A 23,234-nucleotide genomic window follows, 5' to 3' on the forward strand; every position below is an offset into this window, starting at 1 on the left:
ATCCCAAGAAATACCATCTAACATAACTCCTCCAACTATCAATAGGGAACAAGTCCTAGCTGTGCTCTCTAAGGCCAAGAACACAGCTTCAAAGGGCCCTATAATATCCCAGAATACCTCCTAAATGGCCTGAAATCAGGGCCACTGGAGTCACTATTCAGAATAGCTTCTGAACAGACTTTGTGCCATGCACAAGAAGGACTGTGGTGGTCATCCCTCTGCACACTGGTGGACGATCACCAGATTCTAAGAACTACAGACCCATTATTCTGACTAGTCTCATATGCAAAGCCATGGAAAGAATTATCATGGAAATGAATAACAATAACATAAGAAACCTTCTGACACTGAACCCCACCCAGTTTGGTTTAATCACAGGCAGGTCATGCCCACTAAACAAGGTGGACTTCTTTGAGAAGGTCACCAAGGGAAGAGACAAGGCAAAAATAGTGCATACTGCCTACCTTGACCTAGCTAAGGAGGTTGATACAATACCCCACTCAGGCTTTCTGAACAAACTCACAGAATTAGGAATAAGCCCCTATGTCACATGCAGGATAGCCAGCTGGCTTATAGATAGGACCCAGGAAGTTAGGATCAGAGAAACCACCTCCATAAAGAGGCCAATCACTAGCAAAGTCCCTCAGGGCTTTGTTTTGGGTCTGCTCCTATTTGGCATCTACTTCTCAGATGTCAAGGCCAACATCAAGGGCATCTGGCTGACCAAGTTTTCAGATGATTGCAAACTAGGAGCAGTCATAGAATCCCCTCAAGATACTAACATCTTGCAGGAAGGTCTAATGCAAACAAATAACTAGTGCCAAAAACATGGCTTAAAACTCAAACACAAGAAATGCATAATTGTACCTTTTGGGAAGTTGGCCACTTTAGGAAACTACATCATTGATAAAACATCCCTAACAGTACAACCAGTGGTCAGGGATTTGGAGACTCATGCAGATAGTAAGCTAGCCTTAGATGAATGTTTCTAAGGTAGTAAGGAAATCATTCTATATCACTCATCTTATAGGTAAGGCATGCCATCTAGGTCCACTGAGGTCATTATACCACTGTAGCCCTCAACAGACCCATCCTTGACTATAACACCACCTTCAGTATGTGCCTGACCAGGCACATGCAACAACTAGAATGTCCACAGAGGTTCCTCACAAAAAGAATACAGGGTATAAGAAGAATGTCCTATACAGATTGCCTCAAAGCCCTAGCTTTATACTCTGTTTCCTGCAGACTACTAAGAGGTGAGCTGTGCTTGGCATGACATACGAGGCATCCTCTGATCCCACTTTGATGGTCTTTTTGCATATCTGCAGAATGAACTGCATCAGAACTACAAGATCTAAGGGCCTAAACTTTGCTTACAACATAAATAGGACATGTTGGAGGGACAGGTATGTATCTCAAAGAATTCCCATTCTCTGGAATAGATTTCCATCCATGTTCAGCAGATCTCTTCTCTAACCTTATTTAAACATAACCTGGACTAGTGGATAAGAAGTCAAAAATTCACCCCAATCTGGCATCTAAGTCTCTGCTGGACAGAGGCAACCATTACTTCATTCCCTAGCTAACATACACATTTACAGCTTTACAGATTAGTACAAGGTAGTAACTGCCTTTGTGGGATGTTATAAGCCTAGCCAATTATCCCATGTGAGAATCAACCCCTTCATCTTGTGCTTGTAAGGCAAGCACCTTAACCAGTATGCCAACCTCCTACCCTAAATATCTGGATATCTCTGGATTAGAACCCTGAACACCATCACACAAGATAATTGCCTTAGTCCTTTGAACCACAGAAGCCGCTTGACACCCCTTAGAATAACCTATAAGGCACAATAACTTGTACAATGGATTTGCAATGCATGGCTATGCTTATAAAGGCCCTAGTGGTCGTCAGCCTAGCATACAATTATGAACCTATCAATATTCTTGGATTAGACCATTAATTGCTGGATGGTTCAGACAGAGTGTACAAATTAAGACAGGAGTAAAACAATTCCCCTTGGTGGATTTTCCTTAGTTCAGCAGAGGGATAAGTGCTGTTATTATGAAATGCATTGACTTTTGTTATAAAGTTATTTTGATTCTTGTACCTGACATACAAGTACTAATTTATGCTTCTTAAAAGGATGATTTAAATATTCTAGTAGCTACAGGAAATGCTTTATATTCAGCATTTCATGAAGCTGAAATTAGGTTGAATTAAATTGAATTTTTTTAATGTGTAAAATGTAAGGGTTTCAAGGTAAACAATTAATTTAGGAACATGACCTTTGAAACGAGGAATATTCACATTTTAGGTTCTTGTTTTGGAGATTAGAAAGATTTATATACAAAATGGAATAACATCTTGCAAACCATAAAAAATACTTCAAACTTGAAAATGTTTACTGTCATAAAAGGTATGTTTGCTATATTTCCAAGAGTAAAAGAAAAATAATTGCTGGAGTTTTTTTGTGGGGGGAGGGGGGTACAAGATGAAATCTCATTAAATAAGGATTTATATATTATAACCAATGTTGAAGGAAGATTAGGATCATACAGTCCTATAGTTTATCTTGCTTCTCTACATTTGCATTGTCAAAATTGGCAGTAAAATATAGTGATATGCTTCAGAAGATACTACGATTTAAATATGAATAAATGTGGGAACATTTTGCAAATAAAAATGTAAAAAGAATTACTTTGTTTGAACAAGAATATTTTATAAGCATACTGGTTTGAAGGTAAACTACAACCTTCTGTTGTATGGATTGATACCTTTTATTGTATTAGATCTTGGAAGGATTTGGATGTAAGACATAAACAAATGAAAGCTGAAAGACAACCAAGTTTTCAACATATTTATAAATTAAGTAATTTTTATGAAAGTCTGGGGAAAATAGCAGTGACAGGACAGATTAAATATAAAGTGCAGGAAGAAAGGTAATGTCAGATATGTCAGTGTGAAGAAACTATGAAACATGCTCGTACTGATCGTGAAAGACTGCAATATTTTTGGAACGATGCATTGATTCAACATAATTTGACTGAAATTACTTTTGTTTTATTAGACATGTTGATGCATATCAGCTATAATATTTCAGATACAAAAGTTAGACATAGATATGATACAGTTATAAATAGTGCAGTATGGATACTTATATAAGGAGAGCTATTAAATAATACATTATTGGACTGTTCATTAATCATAGGGAAATGTAAGCACTGATCATGGAAAAAAAATAATTTAATTTATGTAGATGATAACATTATTTGCATATTTATTACATTTTTATATTCTTTGAGTGTTTTGGGTAGCATTGAGATGATTTCTGTTCTACTAATTTATCTTCTGTATATATTTTACAGCTTTGTGTCTTCAACTGATTTATGTCTATTTGATATTTTCAAAAATAAAGTCCATTCTTTTTTATAAGTGCCATTTTACATCCACTTGAGCTAGCAACAGCTCAGGCAGATTGTGCCTTTATTTAACATCTCATCCAAAGGACAACACACTCACCCTTATGCTGCACTACAGTGTCACTATTAGAAAATTAATCCAGCTACCTGCTATGGGAGTAGAACCCACATCCTTCCAATTTTCCAGCAAGTGTCTTGTCTGTTGAACTATTGAGACTGTATTCCACAGGTATGTTTGTTGGATATCCTAGACTCTTAGTCAGAATGTCCATGAGGTTCCTGCTGTTCTCAGTGTCACTAAACACTGTCAGACTATCAGCATCACTCCTAATGACAATTACTATCACTGTGCAGTCATGTTTTATGTCAGATTATAGAGTTGTCATTTATTTATTTATGTATATATGCATTTATTATGGCAATGTTGGGAATATATGAAAGGTAAAAATACAGCAGAGACATGGGAGATTTTGTATGACTGTACAAAAACTGATCAATATGTTTGTCTCCTCAGATATCATAAAAGGCAGTAAAAATAGATGGACACCCTATTTGTTAGCTGGTCTCTCACAAAACAGAAACAAAACGAGGAAGATGTGGTGGAAATATAAATAGACTGCTAGTACAGATAATAAATCAGGATATTCAGTTGTCAAAAGAAGGTTTAAGAAATTGGTGGGAAAGGCTAGATGATCATATGAAGAAAGACTGGCAGAAAATTTGATGAATGGTAACAAGGCATTGCTTAAGTATTTTAGGTTCTTTGGGAAGGGCACAGAATCAAATACTGTATAAGAAAATACAGTTGTGTTATTACTGAACCAGAAAAGCTGGCTGATTAGTTTGCAGTGAGTTTCTTGAAGGTTTACTACCACAGGGCTGTCTACATTAATTGGAGTCATCAAGATCTTTGGTGACTGTCCTATAATTTCAATTAATGTCATTAGCAGGTGAGTGTTCATCTCCTCTAAAATCAAGGCTATAGCAATTCATACAACCTTATGCAATTCTTTGCTTCTCTGCCCAGTTTCATCATATATCATAACATCACACTTGAATTTGCTGATAAGGTGCATAATCCTGGAGTCATTTTAGATTCTAGGCTACCACTGTGGGCCAGGTGTTGACCACAGAGATATTCTCATTTTTCCATCTATGAACCATTTCGAGGATTAAACACTTGATGTCTTAAGCTGATTTCACAGTTGTTGTTGTTGCCTGGGTCTTTCCGAGTTCAGGCTGCTGCAATGCCCTGTACCTGAAACTTCCCAACACTGAATGTGATCAATTACAGATGGTGCAAAACTCTTCCACAAGGCTCCTTACGGGTACATTGTGTTGCCATCACATTGTGCCTGTTCTCTGCAGCCTGCATTGGGTTTGTGTGTGTTACAGAATAATCTATAAGACCTTGTATTAGCATATTAGTCCATGCATGAACTGGTTCCCTCTTAGCTGAAGGAGCTGATTGCACTCGACTGCTCTACCCAAGTTTTGCATTCAGGTTCTCAGGGGCAGCTGGCAGTTCCACAGATGTATCTTGAAACCTGAGGATTCTCATCACTGAACCTGGTGGCTTTGGAAGTGAACATCTTTAGCCAGCCTCCAGAGGGCACCTCAAACCTATCTTTTTAAAATGGCTTTTGACAGGGCAGAATGAGTTGTTGATTCTGCTACTTCTACATCTGTTTATCAGCATTTATCAAAAATTCAACTTGTTCACATATCTCTAACTGCATTATAGACTTTTCAGTCTGATTTGTTGTTAACGCTGTTTTGGGATAAAACACCTTAATAAGGCTGAATTTAAATTTGAAATTGAACTTATTTGGTAGTGTCTTGGCATTCAACCTAGATCTGCGAACAAGTCAGAACACTACTCAAGAACATTAGTTAAAGCATTTCCATTTATTTTTCTGTATAGTCGTTGAGATTCTGCGCACACTGTATTCTTATGCTGAGGCTTTAGTTTATTCACTGCAAGACTATGTGAATCATTGCCTCTGTGAACATGTGACTTACTGACTCCATGACTATGTAAATCATTAGTTTTGCAATACATGGAAATCTCCATCTATGACTACATTGCACCCACTAGTATACACTTCCTGCACTTGTATCCTATGAAAATGCTGAATCAAGCCCATCAATTCACAGGCATATGTCTCTAATCTGTTAGGTTACTGAACTAATACAGCTTAAAAAAGTGTCATATTCTTGCTTTTTGAGAACAACACAGTATGATTTGACCCAGTGGTTTTGGTTTGTATACAGAATAAGTCAGTATGCCAGGATTTTCTAAAGGCCAGTTGGTCAAATGAGGTCTCGGTAATGATGTTACACTTGACACCAGTGGCTAATGCAAATATATAAATTTACCCACTTTGCAGTTTTTCATCCAGTGCTTTTTATACTGGCACATTGTTCTCATTTGCCTGAGCTCATCTGAACATATTAAAGAAATTTCTCACACAGCCTCAACACTTAAGTCTACAATACTCACAAACACATTACTACTTGCATTACACTGATCAGTGTAACAACCAGTAATGTGTTTGCATTACACACGTCAGTTTGGGAACTGGTCAAATTGCTGCTTACATTGTTATTTACTTTTGACTTCAGCTACTTGTAGAATAGACTTCTGACCCTTTCTTCTAGACATGCATACTTATGAGAAATGAATAGCTTGACCACATGAACGGCAATGTCTGTTAAGAACTGAACATGGCTTTTTGCTATAATAATAATCACACTTGGAACAAAAAGGCAACTCACCAGTCTAACAGTTTTCTTTTCTTACTGCTTCATCAAGCCCGTGAGTTTCTGAAACATTCTTTTGCTGCCATCATGTTGCTTGTGTCTTTCAAATTTTGCTTTGACTTAACAGTACCATTTTGTCTATTACTAACAGACTTCACTTTTATTTTAATCTTACATCATTTAGTTCTTTATTAATCTCTTTCATGTAAGCATTGGTTGACTCTGCTTCTCCATCAGTTCCCCTGTGGTGTTAATAGTTAACGTACATAGTTCAGAAGTTCATGTTCTGTTTAGTCTGGCACCTGGTGCAGAGTCTTATGGTTAGCTGTGTTCCTGTGGTATGGAGTTTGATTTCTTCAGCCCTCATTTGCCTATGGTGTGACCTTAAACAAGTCACTTAAACAAGCCAGTACTTGGGTCTGCCTGGTAATTTGGGCTAGGCTCCCCAGTGGTCCCTGAACTGTATGTACCCTGATGAATGTGCACACATTCATTGCTTCTTGCAATGTTAAATCCATTTCAGATAAAAGTTTCCTTGTCACCTAGTCTTCTACTATACCACGTAAAATTCTGTCTCTCAGCAGTGAATCATGCAAACTATCAAAATTATAGTTTTCAGTTGTATGCCTTAACTTACAAAGCTTTGCTTCACAAGACTATTGTCTACTTTGATTTCCAGTTAAAAGCAAATAGTTACGCTCACAGTATTGCTGAAAATCCAGCTGTATCTAGGTCAGACAATTGCTCTTTAGTTAAGTTAGAAGTATTAAATGCCTCAATTGCTAAATCATGCACCATTTGCAGAAAGCTAGCAATTCACACATTTTTACCTGTTTTCAACTGACCTGAAATGATGAGATGAAGGTTAAACTTGTTAGATACTTCTTCTAAGCTTCTGGTGAATTTCTTTTAAGATTCAGCAATGCTGATGTTTTTGAACAGTTGCTCTCATGATAAAGCTTAACTGCTACTCAGAAGTAGGTAATGGAGCTTTAGAGTGCATAAAGGTTCACAGCACAGAATGGATGAAAGAGTAATCAAATGGTAGTGGAATCCTACAGAATACCTTAGTATTAATCACAAGAATACCATTGTTAATACAGTGATGTGTTGTCACTGGGCAGCAATGAGAGCAGTCTGTGCCTGCTTACAATACAATTTGTAGACTGCACTAGACAGTGACAGGTGATATAACTACCTTCATGGGGGTACAATTGTTATGGTAAATGTGAATTACAAATGGTGTAAAGTTTCCCAAAACCACTTTTGTATGGCAGCATGTGAAAAATGTGGCACTTGCAGAATCAATAGTAATACGTGTGATCATAAATTACTGGAATGTTCAAAACTGAGCAAAATACAAAACTACTGATAACATCTCAAAAGTATTTTCCAGAGGAGCTTTTCCCTCCTGGGACCCCTGTGTGGAGACTGTACCCCCACAAAACAGCTACTTATCTATAATTCTGAGATTGCTGTATCTCAGGGTAAGGAGGAATTCCAAAGATATCTCAGTCTCACTGTTTTAAAATGAGTCATGGTAATCAAACATTACTTGATCATACATTAGAATGTTAAACACTAATACACTAAAATTAAGCCTGGCACCCCTGTTGTATATTTGGATTAAACTGTCTGGACTGAGTTCACATTTTGAGCATGAATTTTGGATAATTTTACCATGGCTGAATTCTATATTCTGGGTTGCAGTAAACCTTTAGAATTATCTGCTTGCTGAGGAAAAAATTTCTAGAGGATAATTAATACTGATGTGAATAGTAAAACTGGTGGAGGAAGAATTTAGGAATTCCTCCAAGGAATAAGGCACAGCTATTATTGTAGTTATATGTCTCAAATGTCCCTAATCTGCAGAGACACCACTGATTCTATCTGAAAATTGTGCTTCATACCTCCTAAAACTGCACATTTTTGAGAAGTTCTAAATTAACACAGCAATTATTTGAAAAATCACCCCTACTCTAATCCTTTCTCCCTTAGTAATTTTTATATTTTTTCCTAATTCTGGAGGTAAAAGTCTGGGAGTTATGAAGCTGTTAATAAAAGAAGGCACACTGCTAGAGTATATGGAGGTAGTAAACCAGATTATTTGCTCATGGAAACCAGATTATTTAAGATTATTAAGGGACACTGGGAGGGACTAGAAATCATCTGAAAGGACAGGCTGGGAAACTGGAGCCACAAACTATAAAAAACTGTTGAATTCATTACTTAAGGAAGTATTACTTTAAGGAAAGGGTGGTGGATCCACAGAATGGGCTATCTGACTGAGTAATAGAACATCATGAGAGACCTTGGTACTTGGTTGTACAGCTCCCTCACATTTGAGCAGGTCGAGATAGACCTTGGTACTTCGGTGTATAGCTCCCTCACATTTGACCATCACATTGCAACAGTGACTAGGAAATCCTTTTACATTGCACAGCTTATAGCAAAAGCTATCTCCTCTGATCAAAAAAAGACCCACTGAGTACAACACTTCCTTTGGAATGTACCTTATTAAGCAAATCCGCCAATTGGAAGGACCCCAGAAGTTTGTAACTAATAAATAATAAACTTAAAAGATCTGAGCTACAAAGAATGTCTGGAAGTTTTATCCCTATACTTGGTTTCATGCAGACTCCCTCCTTGGGATCTGGCCCTTGCTTTAAAAATATAAAGGATCCAGTAGTCTAAGAACTATCGTACCTCAATAAATTAAGCAGTCCAGCTAACACCAGGGCCAGAGATCTAAATCTACTCCAATAAATAAATAAGGCAAGGTGGACAGATGGAGTTGTCATGCAGTACCTACCCATTCTCCTTAACAAACTCCCTTTCCAAGTTAAGCAGTGTGACTCACTGTCTGCCTTTAAAAAGGAATTGGACAACTGGATGGATATTCATAAATTCACCCCTAGTATGACTGGCCTGGCAATCCTTGAAAAGAGGGATAAGGCCTAAGGGTGGGTATAGGCAGGTAGAAATGGCCTTGCAATTCAGTTACCATGTAACTCCAATGATCCTATGATCCTTTAGAAAAAAATGTAAAATGCAGGTTAAGCCCATTGGACAGTATAGGCCGAAAAGTCACCTCATCCTGCCATCCATAATGTGATGTCATATGATTTTGTGGGGATCTGTAGGTACATGTTTTGTGATGGTTATACTGAATGCCTGTACGTGTAAATATTTAACACTTTTCTAATGAAACCAAAACATTATCAGCTGCTGCTGCTACTGCTGCAGTTTTTGCTGTTGTGTAGTATAGTGAAACACCTACTCCATACCCACTAGTGCAAGGAAACATTATACACACTACGGCTTATCAAATCAATGATATTCCCAGGACCAGATGAAATGCTTAAGCTCATTTTCATTCATCATTTGATCACTATCTAATCATAAAAAACAACTGATGGGAATATAAACAGCTGAAAATCTATTACCCTTCAAGAGTTCAAAATGATTAAATTTGACTTAGTATTGGTGACTTTCAGTCATAACCTGGTTCGGTTAAGTCAAGCGACGGTTCTCCCAGTAGTTGCAGAATTAAAAGTAAATAGGAGAAGCACAGTGGAGCAAAGAGCCCTTCTTAATTCACATCCATTGCATCTCAGAACAATATTTAGCAGTAAATGCTGAAAAAGGGCAAGAAAACAGGCAGAGGTAGATCAATACCACATGCCACATGGCACTCTTAATATTCTTGGAAAATAGACTGGACTCCTCTGAAGCAACTGCCCTTAGATGCTGCTGTGCAGCACTTCAATGACACCTTCCTTACTATTCTAAACAGACTGGACTCCTCTTAAGCAACTGCCCTTAGATGCTGCTGTGCAGCACTTCAATGACACCTTCCTTACTGTTCTAAACAGACTGGACTCCTCTTAAGCAACTGCCCTTAGATGCTGCTGTGCAGCACTTCAATGACACCTTCCTTACTGTTCTAAACAGACTGGACTCCTCTTAAGCAACTGCCCTTAGATGCTGCTGTGCAGCACTTCAATGACACCTTCCTTACTGATCTAAACAGACTGGACTCCGCTTAAGCAACTGCCCTTAGATGCTGCTGTGCAGCACTTCAGTGACACCTTCCTTACTATTCTAAACAGAGTTGCACATCCAAGAACAGTTGGTGTCAAAGCCAACTACACACCATGGTTAACCCATGAGACCCATACCCTCCTAAAACAAAGGAACAAAGCATGGTAAACTTGTGCTAAAAATAAATCCCTCCAAAACTGTTTAATTTACCAGCAACTTAGAAACAGTGCCAAACACCAAATTAAACTAGACAAACAACACTACTATTCTAATTTCCAATGGAAATACAGAATAAATCCACAAAAATTCTGGAACACAATCAATAACATACTTCATCCTGGACAAACCACAACCCCCCCCCCCCCCCCCACACACACACAACTTACCTGATAACACAAGCAATATTGCTGAACAATTTAACACATTCTTCACTGAGAGTGTTTTAGCACTGACTAAGAATAGCAGGTCTCCCACAATGCAACACCAAACAATCCAAGCAGTGTTGTAGATGCATTCTCATTTCAGACAGTCCCAAAACAAACTATTGCAAAACTATTAAAGAAGTTGAAACCCACTTCACTGGCAGCAGATAACTTGCCAGCAGAATATCTAAAATTAACAGCAGATGTTATTACCTTCCCTGTGTTAATACTGATAAACCACTCTATAACAGAACAGTATGTCCCAGCTATTTGGAAAATTGCATATATTACACCATTACACAAAGGAGGCCATTGAACAGAACTAACAAAGTACTGGCCTATTGCTATACTTTCACCACTTTCTAAAATTCTGGAAAGATGTATCCACTTTAATCTTCTTAAACACCTTCTAAACAATAATCTCATCTCATCGTCACAGCATGGATAATGACCACATCATAGCACTACTACAGCTCTTCTAAGTTTCACTAATACTATAAATAAATTCAGAGATGATGACAAAATAGCGTCTTCAGTCTTTTTGGACATGTCTAAAGCATTCGATAGAGTTTTCTTTCCTAAGTTACTGTCCAATGTGAAAAATCTTATTATCAACCCTGATGCTATTAACTGGTTTCAAAGTTATCTATCTAGCCACCAACAAGCTGTGAAATGGAAGCAAGATCTATCCCCATTCCTTCCTGTTACACTTGGAGTCCCTCAGGGTTCAATCATAGGGCCCCTCCTCTTCAACATATTTATAAGTGATGTTAATACTGCCTTCTCTCAAGCATCTATCATACAATACGCAGATGATTCAACCCTCACATGTGCAGCATCCACAATAACTCAACTTCTTGCAGTCACACAAAAAGCCCTTTCTGATATTGAAACATGGCTAGCAAACTCACATCTCATTCTCAACCTTAATAAAACTAAATTTATGATCTTTCATCCATCTAAACCTACTAACCTCCCAGCTAACTTTTATATCACTGCCAGTAATAATACTAAGATTTTCCCAGATTGCCAAACAAAACTATTAGGCATCATAATCGACAACAGACTAAAATTTGATATACACATTTCTAACACAAGCAAAAAGGTTCACAAGAAAATGGGAACAATGTATAGAAACAAAAAAATTCTTAACAGATACTGCAAGAATAGCCATAGCTAGAACCCACCTTCTCTCCTCACTCATATGCATTCCCCCACATTTACCAACCTCAAAAAGTCAGAACCAAGTAAATTAGAATCATGGTATAATAAGATTGCCAATTTTGCAACAGATTCCACACATTCAACCCATCACTGTCAATGCCTAAAAAATCTTTCTTGGTTGGAAGTATCTCATATTATGGGGTCTATATTATGTTATCGAAAAGTGAGTTTGCCAAACTGCATTTACATCATAAATGCAGTTCAGCAAACTGTTGATAGTGAGATAGCAGTACAGTGAAAATTGGAAAATCTGCCCTTTCCTCACTGTAGTGCAATCTCAGAGTTGCTATATATAATTAACTGGTGGTATGGGGGGGGGGGGGCGGTGCAGCCCCCACAAGAGCAATTTCACCGAACATTTCTGATGTAGATGCAGTTCGGCAAATTCACTTTTTGATTACATAATGTTGTTGTGTCGTTTGGCTTTTCCCGGTTAGGGGTCGCCACAGCAGAACTCCGGTCCGCTAATGATTGGCAGTAGATTTTTACATGCCGAGTTGCCAGCCCTGATGCACAACCTTCAATGAAGGTACGCCCATTCACGCATGTCTCCAGACAGAAGACGCTCTAGTTGAGAATTGAACGGGACAACGTCTTACTGTCAGGCGACAGCGCTACCGCAGCACCACCACCACAGTCTGTATAGACTCATATTATGAACTATAACCAAATAATAATGGCTCACAAAATAATGCATAAACCTGACAATGTACCTTCCCTAAAAAATCTTCTACAACCCTACTCTAACTTTCGTACTCTTCAATCATCTAACAAAGACTTACTCCAAGTAACCAAAGTATCCAATACAGCATGCAGCTCTCTTTAATCTAACTGTGTTGCTAAAAATTGGAATACCCTTCCACATAGTATTAGACCCATAAGCAATCTTAATCATTTCAAAATATCTCTCAAAAGACACTTATTTGAATCCTGGCTTTGCACATGTAACACTCCAGGTTAATTATTAACTTAGCATTACTTATACAATCTGGCTGTACGTACTAACTCTGTTAACATATCCCTTCTAATAACACTACTTCTCTATAAGTAGTTACATTCCTAGCTGCAACTCTCACCACGGAAGTATTACTGACTATGCACTACTTTGCCTAAGTGATTGTCCCTGCTTAATTTTCCTAAAGTTCAAACATATATTTGTCTATATTCAAGTGTTTAAAGTCTTGTTCTATTTGATACTACATATATATTTTTGTTTTTTACATGTTTAACCTGTAAATGTGTTAACACTCATTTTTTTTTTGCCGATTTTGTTTATAATTTCTATTACTTGTTGTGATAATTTGTATGCAAGCTTAGACTGGAGCTTTTCTCCCAGGGCCTCCACTGAAAATGGGCACTGTCCCAGTCGGACCATCCCGGTAAATAAATGTAAAATAAAATAAATATATAGAATAAATAAATAAAATAAACATCAGAGCTAACCCAGCATTGCAGCTGCAGCTGACCAAAGCAGGAGTAGTAGGTGACAAAGAAATCACCTTGAAGGATGTCTTTATGGAGCTAAAGAAAATCACTTTGAGAGTGGAACAGTATATGAGGAAAACGGACAAACATTTAGATGAAGTACGGAGGTGGTGAACTAGCACTCAGATGCTTTGCAAAGACCGGTACAGGACAATGAGGGACTGAGTGCATGTTTGTCAGCAAAGGGAGGAAAATCCCAGAAAAACTAAAATCACAGATGATTGATTCTGAAGCAGGGCAAGAAGGAAGAATTTAGGAATTATAGGGATGCCAAAGTGGAAATAAGGTAAACATTGCAAAGCTTTTGTAATCCAGCTCTTTATGGAAAGGACACAGGCAGAGCAACTGGAGTTCCAGTTAGAGAGAGTGCATCATACACTCTGGACATCTCAAAGGGCTCAGAGAACATTTTCAGAGCCCATTATAGTCATGTTTACCTCTTTTCACTTTTTACTGCAGACTAGGATGAAATGAGCAGCCTTCTTCCCAGCCCAGCTCCTGTGCAAAATAAAAGGTCTGCAATTTAGATTGTTATATCCAGCTGTTTTCAAGGTTTGGAATGCAAGAGGTCCAAAAACCTTTAGTGATTCTGATGAAGCCATGAAGGCTTTGGATGCCACTGCTTCATTGGAAATGCCAAAAGAGCCTACAGTAAACAGGTGAAACCCAGAACCAGGCAAGCAGCAAGTATTGCATTCACAGGAGCAAAGCAGAGGAGAAGAAAACTTTTTTCCCATCTACAAGAGAGCTGTAGGGGTAGCAGATTGGCAGCGCATAGTTGTAGACTAAAATTCTTGGTTATAATTTACTTGAGGAAGAAAAGCAAAGCATAAATGGACTCATAACAAATAGGAAACTGGATAACTAATTTTGAAAGAAAACTAGGTACCAGACCACCAAGTAAGGTTTATCTCACAGTGAATGTGATACTATTAAATGTGATGTGAAAGTCTTATTGTCGCATTATACAGTAAGTAGCTGAAAAGAGTCCAGAAAAAGGATGAATATTGTTGATAAACGGTTGGTCAATGAAGTGACTGTAGGGATACTGTTTTTATTTAAACTGAGGGTGAGATTTATTCTACAGAAGAAGAAGGAAGCAATGGGGTGAAGTTGTGAACATTTAGGGATCAGAATATAACGAGTAACAAATCTGAAGACTGGTATTACTGCATTAATCGGGAATCAGACATAAGTGCACAATAATCTGTGTATTTGTCTAGTGGGTCAATATATGACATTAAGCTGATGTGAAATTTCTCTTTTAAGAGTATAGCATACTAACTGTTAATGTCTGTATATAATGAGAGCTAAAGAAAACCTTAACTTTCTATCTAATCTTCTGTAATTGAAATGCTAGGATTGTTCAGTTTAACTGTACAAAAAAAAATTATCAACTGGTAATGCTAGAGATGGAATGTCCTTCCAATGGAGATGCAAAAACAGCAAAAATAAATAGGCAATGCTGTGAAATGAGAGATTAAGGTTTTTGAATGACAATGGGTGGGGACTAAAAAAAGAAGGGTACACCACAGACAGCTACAAGTTAATAATACAAATGTTGAAATGTATGCTTGGGGTTTTCCCCCAGGCACAAATAATAATTATTATGTGGGTTTGGTTGAGAGGAGTGACAGATAGGCCAGGGCAAAATGGGTTCTGAGATGGTGAAAAAGAATATGGAGTACATATAGAACACATAGTAATGTTGCCCACATGTTTTAATTGGTCATGTCATAAGGTAGGTCCAAGGCTAGATGTAGAAGACAGTGGCATAGAGAACAAATGAGGGACCACTGGAGGAGCACTTAAATGAAAAGATGTTGAATCAAAAGGTATTATCTCTGCATTTTTTGGCCACATCCATAGGTTATATGTGGGGGAAGTGAGATATCCAAACTGTGCCAAACTGGAAACCCTGTTTAAGGAAGTGATACAATATTATTTTGTATATAGTTTTGGTTTATGTTAAAGCACAGTTGGTTGGGTTTGTGCTACTTCATTTAATACTTAAATTTACAATCGGCAATAATGTTTTGAACTGGGGGAATCGGTAGCAGAAAAGAGTGAAATGCCTAATATGTGGGCAGGGGACAATGTGAAGGTTAGAATAAGAGCCAAGAGTGATATGAGGGAGAAGGACTATGATGAGAGGAATAGGACCATAGTGCTATGGAAGTAATTATGTGGAATGTGCATAGGATAGTGAACCTGGTAAAAAGAGATGTTTTTGAAAAAAGACAGGACTCCTTTAGTGGCACTGCAGAAGACACATTTACCTGAACAGGAGCATTTGCAAATGGGGAAAAAGAGCTTTACGGTCCTAGCATCTTCCAGTTTTGACAGAAGTAAGCATAGATGAGTAGGGCATGTGCAGTACAGTCAGGTGATACCATCCGTACTGATCAACAGGGACAGTTAGCAGCCTGGAAAGGTAACTGCAATTGCAAGAAAGTTATGTTTGCATCAGTATATAGTCCACCAGGGTCCTGTGGTGAGTGGATAAGAAATATTCTGTTGTGTATAGTCTAGTTTCACAAGGGTTTTTTAGTGATCACAGGGGACTGGAATTTTGTTAGCAGCAGCTGGACACAACTGGAAGGGTAAAGAATGGGAATTTAACTAGGAGGCTGTTCAGCAAATCAGGACTAGTAAATGCTTGGGTGGTTAGCTGGCAGCAGATCCAATGTGGCCTTTAATAATAATAATAATAATAATAATAATAATAATAATAATAATAATAATAATAATAATACCTATTTATTAACCAGATAGGCCCACAATCCCTTTTCATGGGTGACACTAGAGTCTGCTTAAGTGGCCTGCTTATGGACACACACTAGGCAATTGAGGAGTGAAAGAGTCAGACCCTGCATCATAGGAACTATAGCTCACAGCCTTGATACTCTGCACCAACTGCCAGACAATGATACTGCACTCTTTAGTAAAAGGTGGCACTGATAGCTGAGGTTAGATAGAGGCTATATTTTAAAAGAAAATATTGATGACATTTTACTTATAAATGTGGCCCCCTTATTTCAGTACAATCACACTATGGTGAAGATGAAAATAAAATGGGAGAATGCTAATGTCAACGACAGGCACTGGAGACTCCTCACCTTAGTCTTAGGGATTCATAAACTTGATGGAGCAGAAGATGAGAAATTTGTTGGGGACTAAGAGAGGGCAGTAGGGGGTAATAGTTCCAGAGTCATGGTATAGTTTAAAGAGGAGACTGAGAGTGCATGTCCAGAGGTGGAACAGGGAGAAATTTGACCAAGAGAATCACAGGCATAAGCAACTGATGAGGAGGATGTGGGAATTACATTTAAAAGGCAAGGGAAGGACACAAGAGGAAAACATGGCGCTAGAGCAGAATTTGGTAGCTTGGCAGAAAGAGGAAAGGAGAATCAGAGCACAGGGGGTCATATTAGACGGGAAGTATTCTTGGGATACCCCTGGGTGCTTAAGGCCCTGCTGGTGGGCTCAGAATAAGGAAAACAGTAGAAGGAGAGGGAACTGTAAATCAAGCTGGTATTCTACAGAGGTTTCTGCAGTACTATGAGCAGTTGTACAATTAAGAGAAGAACCTAGGTCCTCTTAAGTGGAATAAACCTGAAAGAGCTGAGAGGAAGGATAGCAATTGGTGGGGAGAATTACATTGGAAGTCGTCAAGGAGGCTTCCCACAGAGTTTTGAAAATAAGAAGAGGATACGATTGGTAAAGTCTGCGCAGATTTATCCAGTCAGATATTGGAAGAAGGGGGTGATAGTGGTTATACATAAAGAAGGAAAGGCTCCAGAGGTGGTCACGTCATATAAACAAATTATTGTTTTGAACCATGATTTTTAAAATTGTCATGTCAGTAACAGCAGCAAGGCTAGAAAGCTTCCTACCAAGGATGATAATTTATCAGGACTAATGTGGCTTTGTAAAGGCAGGAGAACCTTTGACAATATAAACAAGATCTTAATGGTAATAACTGAGGCTGAAGCTAAGGGTCAAAGGGTGGCTGTAATGGCATTAGACACTTAAAAAGCTTTTGATAGAATAAGATGTGGTTTAGTAATGGAAGTGTTAGATCAGTTTAACTTCCCAATGCAGTTTCAAGTGCTGTTAAAGAATATCTGCAAGGGCTTACAGACTCAGGTAAAAAAATCCTACAGCAGCTATCAGAAGAACTTTCAAGGAGAACCAGATAGGGTTTCCCCATGTCACCACAGTTGTTTGCATTGTACATAGAGCCATTAGCAGCATGGTGAATGAAATGAAATGTTCAAGGGTTTAAGGGGAAGAGTTACAGCTGAAGATATCATTATATGCTGATGATGTGATGTCCTTGACAGAACCATGGGAGGATGTGAAGGTAATGGACAGGTTCCTTCCTGATAATGCCTCTGCCTCCAGATATAAGAAAACATGGATAAAATGTAAGCAGTAATAATGGGGACAGAGTAATGGGCAGAGGAACAAGGGCTTTTACATGAATTTAGGAAGAAAGAGGCAGTAAAAGGTATCTAGGGAGATGGCTAAGGAGTACTGTCAGAGTCCTAGAAAGAATTGTTTGAAGGATCAATAGGAAACATCAGTAAGAAATTAACTAGTTGGAAAATTTTAGGACTAGCGTTAGATCAAAATGTACAAGTATTAAATTGGCATGTGACTCCATCTGTCCTTTACCTTACAAACCCTTTGGAAACTAATTAAATGACATACTAAGGAAACACTAGTTCAAATGATGAACACATTTATTTGGCAGAGAAAAGCTGAGCGTGAAATGAGACAGATATTGATTATATCAAAAAAAAAGATGGAGGGCTAGGGGTGCCAGACATTATTAGCTACAAGAGGGCATTTGGTGTATTTAGCTAAACTCTGAAATGATGAATATGCTTCTATGTGCAAAAGGATGATTCAGGAAAAGAAATCAAGGCTGCCCAGGGTTGATATCATACAAACCTTTTGGGACAAGGACACCTCTGTTCCGGGAAATAAGCCAGAAAATAAGCCAAGGGATCAATAGAATATTTCAATTTAAAGAGTGCAGTAGTGGAGAGAGGATATGCTCCCAATAGGTGATTATATTAGAGATGCAGATTCCCTGTGACAGTTGAGAAAATTGACTAAAAATGATGGGGAAATTAAATACTGGGATCAGTTAATTGAAAGAGATGAAATAATAAGTTGGGTGAAAGGGCAAGTGATGGGTGTAGTACCAAAAGGCTCTTACTTAGGTCTTTTGCGTTAAGGAGAGAGCTAAAAAGATTAAGCTGGGTTAAGGTGAAGCAGTCATATTGCCTGGGCCTAATATACTGGTTGGTAGACAGCAGAACAGGAGTTGGGGGGAGCTGCAGAATAATTTCAAACATATCAGTTTTTGAGGGAAAAGCACAGTGCGGACAGACAGAGTTTAAGAGACGGGTGATCACGAATGCAGGGACAGAAGTTACAACAGAGAACTGGAAAAATATGGGAATTAATGAGGAAAGCTTCCAAAGTAAGGAAATTCAACATTTTTGCATGGAAATACCTGAACAAATATTTTATATCCCTGATAGGTTAGGGAGGATATACCCTGTAGTGAATAGTGATTACTGGAGGTTTTAAGATTCCTGATTATAATTTTTAATTAGGAAAAAAAGTATTGATGCATTCACAAAGTTATTTTAATATGCAGTCATGTTTCAAGAATCAAGTGCTGTACATCCTTCAGTAACAAAAGATGGATGCTTCTCAGGGTCACGTGGGAGCTGAGTTTGTCATAGCACATGTAAGTTTAAGGCACAGAATTAGTCCTGTATAGGGCTCTACTGCATCATAATGTGCACACACACACACACACACACACACACACACACACACACACACACACACACACACACACACACTCCCTCCTCCCTCTCTCTGTGCAAATATACCAACAATTTAAAGGTTTACCAGTGCACCTGTTACCAACATGGACTCAGGGATGGTATGTAGACTCCATACTGAAGGTACCCCAGACAGGAATTGAACCAGATACAAATGCACTCTGAGGTAACTCCTAACTTCAGTACCACCATGCCACACTAAAATGGAAGAACTGAGCAATATATACACTGTGTAATAATTAGGATGTTTGTGTTTGATATCAGTTTCAAGAAGCAGATCTAATATGTTAGACTGTGAACCATAAATACTTCCTTGTTTAGAAACAAAAAGGCTTCCTTATTTAACTATAAATAACCTTGTTCTATGCTAAGTAAGAAGGATACAGTTGAGCCATACTATAGAAAAGCAGTAATAAAGATAAATGAGTAGTTAACAGTTATGGTGCCACTGAACAAATAACATTGCTCAGACACATGTAGTCTAACTTGGAAAGGAAAGTAAGACAAAGAAAGTGTGTTTTGATGGAAGATGATAAAGATGCCATTAATGCAGGTACCTACCAGCTCAATGAGTACAACTTACACAACTCTTATTTTGTCGAATCTCCCTTGTAAAAATAGTAATGAAAATATCAGATTAAAAAAAATAAAAATAACCTTTTGAATTACTGCATACATATCTTTATAGGGGTTGTGCCTCCAGTGTACCCTCCCAATATGAGGGCTTTACCCAGCATACTAAATATAGTAACTCCATCATTGTACTCCCTCTGATACATAAGGAATACATAGCTTCCTAGCAGAAATTCTTCTGTTTTCTCAGGCACAGCAAACTGTTAGACATAATCTATTTAGTCTTTGGAGACATATAAGCATATCCCTCTCAGCAGGGTGTAGAGGACAGTGCAGATCCCCAGAAAAACAGTTTATTTATATTTTCTTAATTTGTTCTGTATGTCTGTTTTTTTTTTTTAAATATTATCTGCACAAGTAAGTGCATTGGACCGCTATTGAGGGTAATATTTTTAAATTACTTACATCTGTTTTAAAGTTTAGCTCAGAACAGTAGAACCTATACACTGCAAAGTAACCATCTAAATTAAGTGCAGTGCAAGGCTTTCTTGCTTTGTCTAAAAATCCTCACATAGTGCCTTTTTTTAGGCAATGTCAGTTCAGAAGGTTCCAACTTAACAAAACAGAGTCTGGATGGCATAAAGGTATGACTGCTCAATGCTAGGAGCCTCAGATGAACACTTCACTCCCTATAGGTGTCACTTACACTGGAGTAAACAGATACATGCATCATCATGGAGACCTCCTTCAAGGCCATTGAGATCATTTCATCAGTACAGGGCTTCAATGCCTACCACCCATTCATGCCAACCATACTAGATGATGGTATTAAAGAATCACTATATACATAAAACAAAATTACACCTCCTGGATCGTTAAGCAAGATAATGATCTGGTGTTCCTCCACATCAAATTTACCATTAACAGAATCCCTTACTACATCAGAGCCAACTTATAATATTAGCTAACTATTGGACCCTCTCTATGCCCCCACTGGCTCATACCATGTACCTGACTAGTATGGATTTCCTTTGCACTAGGCCAAACACCATTCTTCTAGGAGACTTCACTACCCCTCCATCAATTGGAAAACTTCTAGATCCCTTAACATGAATACCCAGAAATTTCTGGTTTTCATAAGTACAAATTCTCAGGACCAGTTAGTCTCACCTCAGTTAGGGAAGACAAGATCTTGGACTTGTTCCTTACCAGTATGGGACAGCTCTGTTCTCCACCACTTGTAACTTCCTCCATAGACAAACTGGACAATAAATCAGTCACATTTGCCATAAGACTGAAGCCAGAATCATCTTCAAATATCTCAGTATTCACAGATTATGTGGAGGATAATCTACTAAAACTGAGTGATGACCTGGCTAAATTTAGCATCCCCCTCCAACCTGATGACCCTGCTGTGTATGTGATATCCTTTGTAGCCAAATTCTAGGTACACATGAATAGTTGCATAGACTGAAGTAAATACAATGCCAAATTTAAATATGAACTTCTACTGTGGAACCCAAATATAAACAGGCTCTACAATAAAATAAAATAAAAATCATTGCATGCGATCATAAATTTAACTTTCAAGGTGCCAAAAATGCTCTTGGTACACTTAACAAGAAACTCTGATCCCTGATCAAAGCAATCAAAGTTAGATACTAGGTAAAAATAGGGACCCAGGCAAAAGACAACTATTAAGATTTCTTTGGCTGTGTTAGAAATGTCGGAAACAATGTTCAGTACTGCACAGAGTTAATAGTAAATTATAGCACATACTCAGACCCTGATGACATAGTCAATCTACTTGTAGATACATTTAGCTTTAACTTCACACCCCTACCCCATGAGCAAGTCCTCACAGCACTTTCCCTAGCCAAGAACACTGTTTCCATGAGGCTGGATAACATACCAGTCTGCCTGCAGGCCAGCTTAAAACAAGACCTGGCAAACCCCTTACAGAGGCTATTCAATATCAGCCTCCAAACATGCTTTATGCAAGACAAGTGGAGGAAAACAGCCGTCCCCTAGCACAATGATGGGGGGGGGGTCAATGGACTCAAATAATTATAGACCCATATGTCTAACTAGCCTCAACTGTAAAGCTATAGAGAGGATCTTAATGGAATTAATAAATATGGACAGAGGTAACCTATAAACTGTTGACCCATGTCAGTTTGATTTTGTCAAGGGCAGGTAATGCCTGTGTAATCTGGTTGATTTATTTTTGGTTACTGAAGCAATGGATGATGGACAATCAATGCACTCCACATATCTAGACCTCACAAAGGAATTTGACACTATACCACACTCATGTGTTGTTGATAACCTCTGCCGTCTAAAAGTTAATACCTATGTAACTCATTGGATAGCAAGTTGTCTCACAAACAGAACACAGAAAATTAAGGTATGCAGCTCTGTCTCCACCAAAAGACATTTCACTGGTGGTGTGCCTCAGGGTTCAGTCCTTGGACCACACTGGATCTTTGGTATTCAGTTCCCAGAGGTCAAAGCTAATGTTAAGGGTTGATGGCTGACCAAGTTTGCAGATGATGCCATCATAAATTCTCTAGAGGACACCAATATCCTCCAAGCAGACCTTTCCCAAACAGTAGCTGGTGGCATAACCACAGGCTAAAAATGAGGCCTAAAAATACAAAATAGTTTCCTTTGGCAAGCATGATGTCCCCTGTTACCCTCACATTGACAATATACCCCTGAAAATTCATCAGCTTGTTATGGACCTGGTAACCTATGTGGACAACAAACTCTTCTTCAATCATCATATGTTGACTATTGTAAAAAAATAATAATTTATGCACATATGTAGACTACTCCCATAAAGTCAGGTTAAAGACTGTTTAAAAATGAACTGATTATGAGACTTAGGCATGTCCATCCACAAATAGTCCTCATCCCCACAAGTAGTTATAGCCAATTTGTTGACTCCGTACACTCCCTTAATCTTATCATTGGTAGCTTTGGATGAAATAAAATAAATTATATAAATATCACTAGCATCTCACCAAAAGACCCAACTGTGTGTAGCACAATTTAAATGACAGCATAAGAACTATTAACCACCTGATAGCATATACTAAGTCATAAGCACAATCTTTGCAATTTCCAGTTTCTTCACAGACAAATAATAAACACATTAATTGTACCCAAGGAAGATGGTCCATATGCTGGTGCTCCTGTTTATTACAACTAATTCTTCCTTTACACCACAACCACTCTGAGATGCAGGAAACAAGTATTTACAAACACACACATAAACACACACACACACACACACACACACACACACACACACACACACACACACACACACACACACACACACACACACACACATACAGTTCATATGATACCTGTGGCTCTTACCCCACACTATAGTACAAAGAAATAATATTTATATAGCATG

This window comes from Protopterus annectens, chromosome 6.part0 (assembly GCF_019279795.1).
Source record: "Protopterus annectens isolate FY-2018-M chromosome 6.part0, PAN1.0, whole genome shotgun sequence".
In the NCBI taxonomy this organism is placed as follows: Eukaryota; Metazoa; Chordata; order Ceratodontiformes; family Protopteridae; genus Protopterus; species Protopterus annectens.